Here is a 13882-nt window from a genome sequence, read left to right on the forward strand (position 1 = left end):
GTTCCCAGGGTTTGCTGAATATTTAATGCATTTACTTATAATTTAAAAGGTATTTCTACTTAGTACTGAGTATTGTAAATGAATATACGGTTAAGCTTCATTTTAAAATTAGAAATATAGAAATCAAAAAGTATACAATCATATTTTTCCAATAATCACAATGGCACAAATAAAGCTCATGTCCTAAACTTTAAATAAAAAAATGGAAATTCAGTCCCATTGTGCGTCAATCAGATATTGACATCTCGCAACTGAAAATTTTTGTTTTCAGCATGAAATACTGATGACAAAATAACATTATTAAGATACAGAAATCGTTTGGCAAAATTTTCAGTTACGAGCTTTCAACATCTAAGTCTCCATATTAAAAGATACATTGATAATGTTTTAATAATCCTCAAATTGATGGTGCAGTTATGTTATAACAAAATTTAAATTTCATAATACAATTTTCAATAAAAACTCACCTTTTAAATAACAAAATTTAAAATACTCTCAAATTAAGGTTGTTGATCTTAAACAGTGTTATCTGCAAAAAACGAAAACAAGAAATTCAAATTAAAAATATGCGCAATAATTAAAATTTATTTATAAAAAAAACTGCTAAAAGCAGGCTAAATAAATCAGCGGATGTTTACTCAAAAATAACATAAATTTAATATTCAACTAAAACTAGTTAAAGAAAATAATTGAAACAATACAACTCTTTACTAATATTAAGTGTTAGAAAAAAGCGAAAAATAAAATATTTGTTTACTTAGGCCAACAGCAAAGAACTGAAAACTTATTTATAGAAAAAATATTTTTTAAGAACTCAATTATACATACACTAAAAGAAAAATGTGTGTTGATTTAACTCAAATTCTCAATAAACTCCAAGAATCAGAAGTTAAATAAAACAATTATTTTCAAATAATGAAAACAATTTGAAAACAACCTTGACTTTTACTTATATTTGCTTTGTTTAATGCGCTTATTATTAACAAACAGCAAAATCCCCTCCTTGATGTTTCAAAAATAATTGAAAAATAAACAATTCTTATTAGCATTTGGAAAAAAAAAATATTAAAACAATTGGAAAACAAACACGAATATTTACTGCATGACAGCAGGGGGAAAGTACTTTAAAGACAAGACGACAAGAGAATGTCAATGCGTCCGTCATAAATCAATGAGAGTTTTCGATAAAACAAACGCTACAAATCACGTAACTGCACAAAGTTGTTAAATGCTTAGCAATGTCTAGGAACGTGATGGAAATCGGGTTTTGTCACATGCTATGAAACTTATAAAGATAAATATTTAGTTAGTACTTTCGTTTGATTTCAGAAGGACCAAGATATTGAATAAGAATATGATTGCAAAGCGTTAAAAAAATATACAATATAAAACTGTTCCAACACTTAATTTGAGTGTTGGATTTTTAACGTTGATCAAAGTAATATTACATGTTAATGTGAACGGCCAATTGTTGATCTTTTTCTTTTTGGAACATTATGACAATATGACATGATAGGAGATCTTATGAATTGACCAATTATATAATATTTAAAGGATAATTTTAAACCAATTTTGTTAATACTCGTGTAATAGATTTTAGACCATAGGGTGGAACTAGAGCCGCAAAATTTTGTTGTGTTTCAAACAAAAAAGTTCTAAATTAATAAGACATTTTGAACTATATTGTTTTGTCATAAAATAATACTTTTTTTGTTTGAAGAACAACAACAATTTATTTAAACTATCATAATATATTGGGACATTATGACAAAATGACCTAATATCAGACTGTTTGAATCCCCCCAATTGAATTACATGTATTTTTTTGTTGCAAGACTTAGGTTTTTGACAATAGACTTAGGTTTTTTGTCTCTCAGTAACGCTTCTAAGGAGTAAGATCGAAAAAATCTTAACACACGTCTTTTTAAAACTTTTAACACAAGTACTATTTGATTTTTTTTGATCAACTTACCTTTGAAAAGTATGTCAGTTATTATGTTTAATGTTCATTTGTTGTTAATCTGATTAAAATGAGTACTAAAATGATTAAATATTTTCAACAAAACCCAACTTGGTCCTACAAATAGTTGGCCAAGCAATCAAAGGTCTGCAGTCAAACTGATTTCAATGTTATTAAACAGTATCGGGAGAACTTGTCGGTTGATAGAAAACCTGGTTCAGGTAGAAGGAATGGTCCGCATGATGTTTCTAAAGCCAATAAACAGAAAGCATTATCAAAAGAGCTCCCAACACATCCGGTAGGAAAGCAGTCCGGTTAGCTGAGTACTCCGACTATTTGGTACGAAAAGTTAAAGCCAATGCAGGTTCAAAAAGTTCCTGACAAGAACTCTGCCAAAAATTTAGAGGCCAAAGACATAGCACGGAAATTGAAGCCAAATTTTATAAAAAAATATACTCGCTGCATAATGGATGACGAAACGTATGTTCTGGAAATTTTTTTAGCAGCTTCCTGGTCAATATTTGTGGGTTGCTGATGCTCGAGGGAATGCTGTAGAAAAGTTTAGGATCCAAAAGCAGAAAATTTTCCCAAAAAGTTCTTGGTATGGCAAGCAATATGCTGCAAAGCGGCAAAAGAAGCCGAACATTTGTTACAAAGGGCTCTACAAATATCGAAATTTACATCAAGGAATGTTTACAAAAGAGGATGCTTCCATTCATAAGTCTTCTTAACGTGTCCACTTATTTTTGGCCTGATTTGGCATCACTATGGTAAGCAAGATCTTGAGTGGTACAAGAACAATAATGCGTTATTTGTACCAAGAGAGGCAAATCCTCCAAATTGCCTGGAGCTAAGGCCACTGGATAGATATTGGGCTCTTGTTAAAAAAGTATTGAAGAGCAATAAAAAAATGTGTCCAAAAGTGTGGTAGATTTTAAACGGAGATGGACTACCTGTTCGAGCAAAGTTATAGAAATCACTATAAAAACCTTAATAGAAGGGTTTCCGGAAAAGGTTCATAAATTCATCACTATTGATTAGAACTATAAAAATAATATTTTTTGTAAGTTGTAACAATAATTTCAATCAAATAAAAAAAAAATCAAAACTGTAGGTTTAGTGGTTTATTTTTTTTTATTAACATTTATGTATGTGAAGATTTTTTCGATCTCACTCCTTACGTATATTTCTACTTTTAATTTCAATTTCACAAACTAAATGACACGTGTATGACAATAACAATTTTTATAAAACAGACAAATAACGACACCAAAATCATTAAGACATTATAAAAACGTGCCGCAAATAAATTTCAGACCAAAATAGAAATATATATGGGGCATTTCATGTCAAGTGAACCAACTTTTGAAATCGATGTCTTCCGATCGGGATGAAATTTGCACCAAGGTTAGCTCTATTGGATAGTAACTCAGACACAATTTTTCAACAACATCGGTCGAGAACTCTCTGAGTTATAGGGGGTAAAATTTTGACAATTTGGTCAAACAGGGGTTTTTTCTTATCCATGTAACTTATTACCTATTGTTCTTAGCAAAATGTGTCCCAAATAGTATAGATAGCTATTTCTTCGATCTTTCGAAAAAAAATATTTAAAAAAAAAAATAAAAAATTTTTAATATTTTTTTTCCGAAATCAAAAACTTTTTTGACTTTTTTTAAAATTTTTTCTCTTTTTTTTTTTTTTTTTTTTTTTTTTCTTAAAATAAAGTTTAGATATTTTCCTTGAACACCTACTTGGTCGCTTAGTGGGATGCGAGTGGGATATCTATCAAAATAAATATTTTGTAACTCAAAACATAAAATTTTTGACTTTTTTTGCAAAATCAAAAACTTTGTTGACTTTTTTTTTTCAAAATGGACCCTTTTTTAATCTTTTTTTTTAGGTCAAACAAAAGCTTAGATATTATCCTTGAAGACTCTTTTGGTCGCTTAGTGGGATGCGAGTGGGATATCTATCAAAATAAATATTTTTTAACTCAAGACTTACAATTTTTGACTTTTTTTTTTGCAAATACGATTTTTTTTCCAAATGGGCCCTTTTTTTAAAATTTTTTTTGTAGTCAAAAGAAAGCTTAGGTCCATTCCTTTAAGATATTTTTAGTCCCTTAGTGGGATGCGAGTGGGATATCTATCAAAATAAATATTTTGTAACGCAAGACATACAATTTTTTAATTTTTTTTTGCAAAATCAAAATTTTTTTCCAATATGGGCCCTTTTTTAATTTTTTTTTTGGCTCAAAAGAAAGCCTAGGTCCATTCCTTTAAGATATTTTTAGTGCCTTAGTGGGATGCGAGTGGGATATCTATCAAAATAAATGTTTTAACACAAAAATTGTATGTCTTGAGTTACAAAACATTTATTTTGATATATATCCCACTCGCATCCCACTAAGCGATCAAAACCATCTTAAAGGAATAGGCCTAAGCTTTCTTTATAGCAAAAAAAAAAATTACAAAAAGGGCCCATTTTAAAAAAAAGTCAAAAAAGTTTTTGATTTTGCCAAAAAATCAAAAATTGTATATCTTGAGTTACAAAATATTTATTTTGATAGATATCCCACTCGTATCCCACTAAGGGACCTAAAATATCTTAAAGGAATGGACCTAAGCTTTCTTTTGACTAAAAAAAAATTTTTAAAAAAGGGCCCATTTTGAAAAAAAATTCGAATTTGCAAAAAAAAAGTCAATAATTGAATGTCTTGAGTTACAACATTTTTATTTTAATAGATATCCTACTCACATCTTCCTAAGTGACAAAATAGGTCTTAAAGGAAAAGACCTAAGCTTTCTTTTGAGCAAAAAAAAAATTTTAAAAAAAAGTCCCATATTGGAAAAAAATTTTGATTTTGCAAAAAAAAATTAAAAAATTGTATGTCTTGCGTTACAAAATATTTATTTTGATAGATATCCCACTCGCATCCCACTAAGGGACTAAAAATATCTTAAAGGAATGGACCTAGGCTTTCTTTTGAGCAAAAAAAAAAAATTAAAAAAGGGCCCATATTGGAAAAAAATTTTGATTTTGCAAAAAAAAATTAAAAAATTGTATGTCTTGCGTTACAAAATATTTATTTTGATAGATATCCTACTCGCATCCCACTAAGGGACTAAAAATATCTTAAAGGAATGGACCAAAGCTTTCTTTTGACTACAAAAAAAATTTTAAAAAAAGGGCCCATTTGGAAAAAAAATCGTATTTGCAAAAAAAAAAGTCAAAAATTGTAAGTCTTGAGTTAAAAAATATTTATTTTGATAGATATCCCACTCGCATCCCACTAAGCGACCAAAAGGGTCTTCAAGGATAATATCTAAGCTTTTGTTTGACCTAAAAAAAAAGATTAAAAAAGGGTCGATTTTGAAAAAAAAAGTCAACAAAGTTTTTGATTTTGCAAAAAAAGTCAAAAATTTTATGTTTTGAGTTACAAAATATTTATTTTGATAGATATCCCACTCGCATCCCACTAAGCGACCAAGTAGGTGTTCAAGGAAAATATCTAAACTTTATTTTAAGAAAAAAAAAAAAAAAGGACGTATTTTAAAAAAAAGTCAAAAAAGTTTTTGATTTCGGAAAAAAAATATTAAAAAATTTTTATTTTTTTTTTTAAATATTTTTTTTCGAAAGATCGAAGAAATAGCTATCTATACTATTTGGGACACATTTTGCTAAGAACAATAGGTAATAAGTTACATGGATAAGAAAAAACCCCTGTTTGACCAAATTGTCAAAATTTTACCCCCTATAACTCAGAGAGTTCTCGACCGATGTTGTTGAAAAATTGTGTCTGAGTTACTATCCAATAGAGCTAACCTTGGTGCAAATTTCATCCCGATCGGAAGATATCGATTTCAAAAGTTGGTTCACTTGACATGAAATTCCCCATATATATAAAATAGATATGATATGAAATGAAAAGAAGAAAAACAATACAAAACAAAAAATCGCCCCTAGAGAGAATGGCTAATTAGGATTGAAATTGTTACAAATGATTTATATCGAAAACCATTCATTCGTCCGCCGTTCACTGTGAAGAGAATATAAGAAATAATAATAATTTTGAGAAAAACTCGTGCTAAAAAGCAATTGGGGGATTCAAACTGTCTACTATTAGGTCGTATTGTCATAATGTCATAAAATATTTTTTAGTTTAAATAAATTATTGTTGGGTTTCAAACAAAAAAAGTTATAAACTAATAAGACTTTTAGAACTATGTTTATTGGTTTGTCATAAAATAACACATTTTTTGTTAGCAGCACAACAAGAATTTGTTCAAACTAAAAAAATATTTTACGACATTATGACAATACGACCTAATAGCAGACCGTTTGAATCCCCCAAATACTTAAATCGAAATACGTATACACTAATTTTTTTTGTAATTTTTTTATATAATATTTTTTGTTTTATCTTTTAGCGAATTTTAATAAAAAAAATAGATTGTCTAGATTATTTTTAATTTTTGGTTTGGTTTCCTAATAAAAACTGACAATGTGGTTGTCTGCTGAATTATAAAATGTTATAGAAATTTTTTTTAAAAATTTTCACTTTTCTTTGCACTTTAGCCAAAATGCAAAGATGCCAAGCTTCATTTTGCAAATTTTACAAAAGAGTCATAATTAATTTAAATTATTTTGTTATATTGTCGTCCCGAAGTTATTTTCACGTAACTCCAAACAAAATAGCATTTTTACTGGAATTCAAGTTGAAAGAAATTTTAATTCAAGCAATTGAATTATAGTAGTATTACATTGTATTTCAATAGCATTCTCCAAGGAAACATAAATTCAAGCCATATGTTTTTTGTTTGAAAAATATTTAATTTTTTCAAATATTTTTCAAGTTTAAAGCATCATTACATTTGCATTCAAGTGGAATTCCAACAAAATTTTCAAGTGCTTGAATTTTTGGGGCTTTGTTGCTAATTGCTACCCAATTACGACGGTACGATATTGTAAGGAATCCATCCATGATTCATCGTTTGTGCATTTAAGAGCATTTATATCAACTAATAAATAAGACATTATTAGACTACTTCAAAGTAATGCAGACGAATGCTGAAGTCATAAAAATTATATTTTAATCTCCTAAATGTGGCCCCTTAATGCAGTAGAGAGATAAATTAATTTAGCAACGCTAAAACCTAAAAGAAATAAATAATGATTTTTATATTAAACAATTTTAACTATAAATAAAATGTATACATTAGGGTGGGTCAATTTGTTCGGGCGTGAAAAAACGTGACAGGCGTATACCAAAATCAGAATCTACACAAAATTCTAAGAAAATTATCAAAAGAATGTATGTGTTTAAAATCAAAATCTAGCTCACGTTTAACAAATTGAGACTTTTTGATTGGAACAGAATAGCGATCCTATAATTCTAAAAGGTCATGTTGAGTAGATCATTTCTGTAAAATAAACTTATAGTCCAGCTGGTCTCAATTTTTTTTAAAGTGGGCCAAAGTTTTAATTTTTTGATCAAAGGGTGCATTATTCTAACTGAAAAAAATTGTTGTAAGTTAATGTCTGAGATAATTCTTATTGTCAGAGTTATATCGTGGAATTTTATGGGGATTATTTTTGTGGAAGATCTTAACCCTCTATCTCCACTCTTTAGGGGTCAATTTAACCCTTTTTTCGAGAAAATAAAAAAAAAATCCTTTAAAAAAACACGTTTAAGGATTAAAATATTCTACGAAAATGTTTGCCGTAAAATTTCAGTGGGGGTCACCAAAGATATCAAAGTTGTAAATAAAGCTCTTTACGCTTAATTAGCAAATTTACACGCCACCTTGGGTCTCACATCTTTAAAAAAAATCTCAAAAAATCTATTTATGATCCGGCAAACATTTTCGTAGAATATTTTAATCCTTAAACGTCCCTTTTTAAAGGATTTTTTATTTTCTCGAATTGACCCCCAAAGAGTGGATATAGAGGGTTAAGATCTTCCACAAAAAATGATCCCACGTTATAACTCTGACAATAAGAATCTATCAGACTCCCTTCGTTCAAAAAAAATTAAAAATTTAGACCAGCTGGACTATAAGTTTATTCTACAAAAATGATCTACTCAACATGCCCTTTCAGAATTATAGGGTCACTATTCTGTTGCAATCAAAAAGTCTCAAGTTGTTGGACAGTGAAATTTCTTAAACCTGTATTTTGAAGTCTCTCAGCTCAGGGTCTCTCTTAGACCCATAGTTTCTTGGGGAAATTTTCTTAGAATTATAGATTACGTTTTTGCTATACGCCTGTTGACCACAAAAATTTACCCACCCTAATATACATACATGTATTTGCGAAATTATTATTCTTGTATGCTAAAAACAGATTCGCCAAATAAAATTCATATAAATAATGTGTATTGTACTGATTATGATTTTAAAAAATTCATCTTAATTTCAGAGGTTCATTAATAAAATTGGCCAGTCAGATTTATGTGCATTTATGGTAGGTACGGGACAGGGGACACTAAAAATTTATTCAACAATATTGTCAACAAAGATTTGTTTATTCTGTCATTTATTCTATTAGATATTTAAGTTTAAAACAAATGTAACAAACTGAATTTTTAGGGACAGCTGCAGCGGCCGGCACCTGCTTCAAATTAAGCAAAATTGATAAAAGAAAAAAAGAAAATAAAACAAAAATTTAAGCGAAATGAACAAACGAAATTGACAGGCACCAAATTGAATGGAATGTATTGTGAATATTTCAATTAAATATTGAATAAATTTATATTTGTTATGATGTTTCAACCATGCATACGTTTAGTTTTATGAATAAAATTTTTGTAAAACATTTATTTGACTTCCGTTTTTTTTTTGAGAGTGTGCAAAGTTTTGTTTATTTTAAATATGTTTAATGTTATTTAAATTCTTTTTACACAACATAAGTGTAAAAATGTTTTAAATGCCAAAAACAAATTTTAATTTTTCAAATAAGTTTTTTTTTTTTTGGTTTTGTGAAAATAATTCGTGCGTTAGTGGGCTGTTGAGTGACATAACCAGGTGGCGACGACGCATATATCGTGGGATTTTCTTAATGAATGCACAGCTTTCTGTATCGGAGCGAGTAATGTGAAATATTAGAAAATTAAAAAAAACAAGCTAAAACAAAATATTTACAATTTTAAATTCAAAACAAATATTTAAAATAAAAATAAAAATTATTACAAAAGCAAGCAGGTTGAAAAATAATTAATTTTAATTATTACTTCTTAAAAAAGAAAATACATACTGGGTGTATGACTTTAAAATGAGGGATTTACAATAGATGGCGTATCTTTTGAAAGCGATTTTTGTCTTTAATAACTTATATGTCATTTTGAATTGCACATATCTGTCATATATTCTCACTTACCCAATAAGCATTTTTACTGTAATTCAAGTTGAATGCAAGTGTAATTCAAGCTTTGAATTATAGTTAAGCAATTGAATTAAAGTTGTATTACACTTTATTTCAATAGCATTCTCCAGTAAAAAGGAAACATAAATTCTAGCCATATGTTTTTTGTTTGAAAAATATTTAATTTTTCAAATATTTTTCAAGTTTAAAACATAATTACATTTGCATTCAAGTCAAATTCCAACAAAATGTTCAAGTGCTTTAATTTTTGGGACTTTGGTGCTTTCTGGGTAGTTATTGAACAAACAAAGGGCCATATGCGGGAAGTTTTGCTTTACTTCTTTAATTTTTTAAAAAAAAGTGCGATAGATGGTTTGTGCTGTTCAGAAGTGGAGCTAAAAATTTTTGAAGACCAAGAATTGAAGGCATTACTCCATGAATATTGTTGTCAAACTCAAAAAGAGCTTGCTAAATCATTGGGAGCTACTCAAACAGCAATTTCTAAATGTTTGCGACCGCAAGGATTCATCCAAAAGCAGGGAATTTGGGTACCATACGAATTGAAGCCGAGAAATCTTGATAGACGATTTTTTATGTCTGAAATGTTGCTTTAACGGTATAAAAGGAAATCATTACTTGCGATGAAAAATGCATGCATTATGATAATCCAAAGAGTAAGAGATCGTATGTATGTGAAGCCCAGCCACCAGCCGAATCGACACCAAAGCCAAATATCCATGGCGTTAAGGTAATTCTCTGTATTTGGTGGGAGCAAAAGGGTCATTTCTATTATGAGCTGCTGAAATCTTACTAGACCATCACAGGGAACCTGTACCGAACGCAAATGATTAATTTGAAGCGAGCATTTGCTGAAAAAATATGCGGCCAGACATGAATCCGTAATATTCCATCATGACAACGCTTCGCCACATGTTGCAATACCGGTTACAAACTATTTAGAATGAAGTAGTTGGGAAGTTTTGCCTCGCCCGCCATGTAGTCCGACTACTATTTGTTTCGATCGTTGCAGAACGCTCTATCTGGAATACGCTTCACTTTGGAACAGAGTATCTGATATTGGCTTGATTTGTTCTTGGCCTCTAAAGATGAGCAGTTCTTTTGACTCGGAATTCATACGTTGCCAGAAAGATGGGAAAAATTAAAGCTAAAAATTTAAACAAATCCGGCATTTTTATGTCATACACCCAATAAATAAACACTTTAGAGTTTTTCGATTACATGAACGCTTTTCCAGTAACAATTTGTAACAAATCGTAATAATTTTTAGCTTTGAACAGCCTTACTATAACAATGATACACATTGTAATAATATCTTCCCTTAAAAATAAAAATCATTTTCCACTTTATTGTATTCCCAAATGACTTTCGAAAATTGACCTCTCTCGTCAACTAATTACCACAATAAACACACTTCAATCATAAATTAACATAAAAATCTAATAATTTGTATTTCAACACTTTGCCTGTAATGTTGAAAAATGCAGTTATTCGATTTTTTTTTGTTATGGTTGACGTTTATTTTGTATCAATTACCCTCTATAATAGTTTTAAAATTGGCGGAGAATGAGTGCGCGAGATTAATTAATGTTTAGAATTTGTTATTATTGTGGTTGTTGTGGTTGTAAATGTCGTCTTGTCTCGTGTGCTGGTATCTCGTCTACTCATTTTTGGGATCGCATAAATAACAGGTTGTAAATAAAATTAATAATCATGTCAAGAAGATCGAAATTAACATTAAATTACGATTAAGCAAATTGTTTGTTGTTGTTGTTGTTTATTTAATCTGAAACAAAAACGTATAGCTAATACTATTACAACAAAAATGGATTATTTTTGATGATAACAAATTCACAACAGAAACAGCATTAAAATACGCCTAAGAGAAAACCAATCGACGTAGTAAAAATTTTACAGTGGGCGACAAAAAAATATCTTACAAAAATTATATTTTGTCTCAATTCTCACAATGGAATAAAATTTCTAATTTATTAAGGAGTTTTTAGTGAAACATTTGAATTTGAAAATAAAACAAAGCATGAAAATTTGTTTTATTTACTGGGTGGGTAAAAATGCGGGATTTTTTCAAATGTTTAGCTTTTATTTTGAAATATTTGTGCAACATAGATTTATTCAATGTATTGGCCATTGTTAGCTATGACCTTTTACCATATTTCTGGCAACATATGGAATCCGAGCCAAAAGAACTCCTCATCTTTTAGGGCCAAGAACGATTTAAGCCAATATCGGATACTCTGTTCCTAGGCGAATTCATATAAGATGTACTCGTCCCTACAACAAATACAACAACACAAAAACAACATACATTTTGTTTTTGCTTTTTACCCAATCTGACAAAAAACACAAGTAAGGCGAATTCAATATTAACACATTGACTGCCAAGGCACTTTCAGAAAATAAGATGCTGGGGGCTACAGCATTTTCTTTGCGTAATCTCTTCGAAAACGTCAATATTGGAATTTAGGCTACTGTCAGTAATATTTACTGCTTAGAAACAGATTTTTTTTTTTATTAATAAGAGGGTCTTACGAAATGGCGAAAAGAGTTTTTTTTATGAGATACTGAGTTAGAAAAAATACTCAGTACAAGTTCAGAAAGTAATGAAGAATGTGAAGATTACAGTTTTGATGAGGAACTTCGAGACAACATCGAAAAAATTCTTAAAATCCAGCATTATTGTCTGACATGGCTAGAGAGAATAAAAGTCGTGTCGGACATATGTGTCCGACGTGGCGTAAACCGCATAGTGCAGTGTCACACATATGTGTCCGACGTGGCAGTCAATGTGTTAAAGTGGAATTTAACAAAAACTAGTGTAATATATATTTTTATTGCTTCATTTCATGTGGAGGATGTTAAAATGTTCGATGATGAGTTCAAACGCGTGGAGAAACAGAATAAATTGAATATAAAACAACATAAAAAAGTGGACGCATTAAAACACACACATTTATATGGCGCGCACCAACACAAACATAAATTATGACAGTTTGGATAAAACAGCTAATGATCAGCTGGGGTAACGAGTACAACTTATATGAATTCGCCTTGCTCTGTTCCAAAGTGAAGCGTATCCCAGAGAGAGCGTTCTGTATCGATCGAAACAAATAGTAGTCGGACGGGGCATGGTCTGGACTATAAATAGGGAGAGACAAAACTTCCCAACCACTCCATTCTAAATACTTTTTAACATTGCAACATGTGGCCGAGTGTTGTCATGATGGAATATTACGGTTTCATCTCAAACGAATCAGTTGCGTTCGGTATAGTTTCCCTGTGATTGTCTGGTCAGATTTCTGCAGCTCAAAATAGAAAGGACTCTTTTGTGGCTTTGGTGTTGATTCGGCTGGTTGGGTTGGGTAGGGTTATCGTAATGGATAAATTTGTCATCGCAAGTAATGAATCAGTGTAAAAGTGATTTTCTTTTATAGCGTTTAAGCAGCATTTCAGGCATAAAAAAATTATCTTTCAAGATTTCTCGGCTTCAATACGTATGGGACCCAAATTCCCTGCTTTTGGATTAATCCTGTTCCTTGCAAACGTTTTGAAATTGATGACTGAGTAGCTCCCAATAATTTTGCAAGCTCTTGTTGAGTTTTACAACAATATGGAGTAATACCTCCAATTCTTGGTATTCAAACTTTTTTGGCTGGCCTGAGCGATCTTTGTCTTCCATGTCAAAATCACCACTTCTGAACTGAACAAACCATCTCTCGCACGTTGAAACCGTTGGAACACATTCAGCATAAGCTTTGGTGAGAAATCGGTGTGCTTCAGCGGCACTTTTTTTCAAATTAAAGAAGTAAAGCAAAACTTCCCTCATATGACGATTCATTGGCACAAAATTCAAAATTTTCGAAGTAAAAAAAAACTTTGTTGTTTAAACTATAATGCTCAATGACTAAGTGAGAATAAATGACAGATATGTACCCTTCAAAATTACATATAAGTTATTAAAAACAAAAACCGCGTTCAAAAGATACGCCACCTATTGAAAATCACGCTTTTTTAAGTCATACACCCAATAATACTTCAAAGTAAGTGTCAATTTAGCATGTGATATCTGCCTTTCATAAAGTTTTTGAATTTGAACCGGTCCCTACTACCACCTAGGAATTAATCACATTACCAGTTCTGTTCTGATTTCCTTCCCCCTAGGCTTATAACAAAAATATCATTAAAAACCATTTGTTTTATCACTAACTGTATTTTGACATTTACCATATATTTATATTATAGTACGTATTAGACAATATTTATTTTTTGTTTGTTCATTGAATATTATTCAAATATTTGTTGTTGTTATTGCTAAAAGCAATATTAGAACGTTTTGTTTAAAACTTGAAAGAGGGGGCACGTGCTTTTAAATAGTTATTTATAGTATTTTGTTGTTATTTGTAAAGAAAATTATAAATAAATTAAAACAAGCAAGAGTGCTGTACCGAATCTTATATACCCTTCACCAAAGCAAACTTTAAGATAAATATTAAAAACTATTTTTAATGAAAAGAACTTTTT

At 30.0% G+C, this 13882-nt stretch overlaps 1 protein-coding gene across 1 annotated transcript in view; it reads right to left on the minus strand.

Annotated features, from left to right (window-relative positions):
- The window catches only part of LOC135963711 (E3 ubiquitin-protein ligase RNF181 homolog), a 99170-nt gene that overhangs the window by 55453 nt on the left and 29835 nt on the right, over positions 1–13882 (minus strand). Inside the window, exon 2 of the mRNA XM_065515668.1 lies at positions 468–529. The gene's annotated coding sequence lies outside the window, so the exon portion shown is untranslated. The remainder of the gene's footprint in view (positions 1–467; positions 530–13882) is intronic.

This window comes from Calliphora vicina, chromosome 1 (genome assembly GCF_958450345.1).
Source record: "Calliphora vicina chromosome 1, idCalVici1.1, whole genome shotgun sequence".
NCBI lineage: Eukaryota > Metazoa > Arthropoda > Insecta > Diptera > Calliphoridae > Calliphora > Calliphora vicina.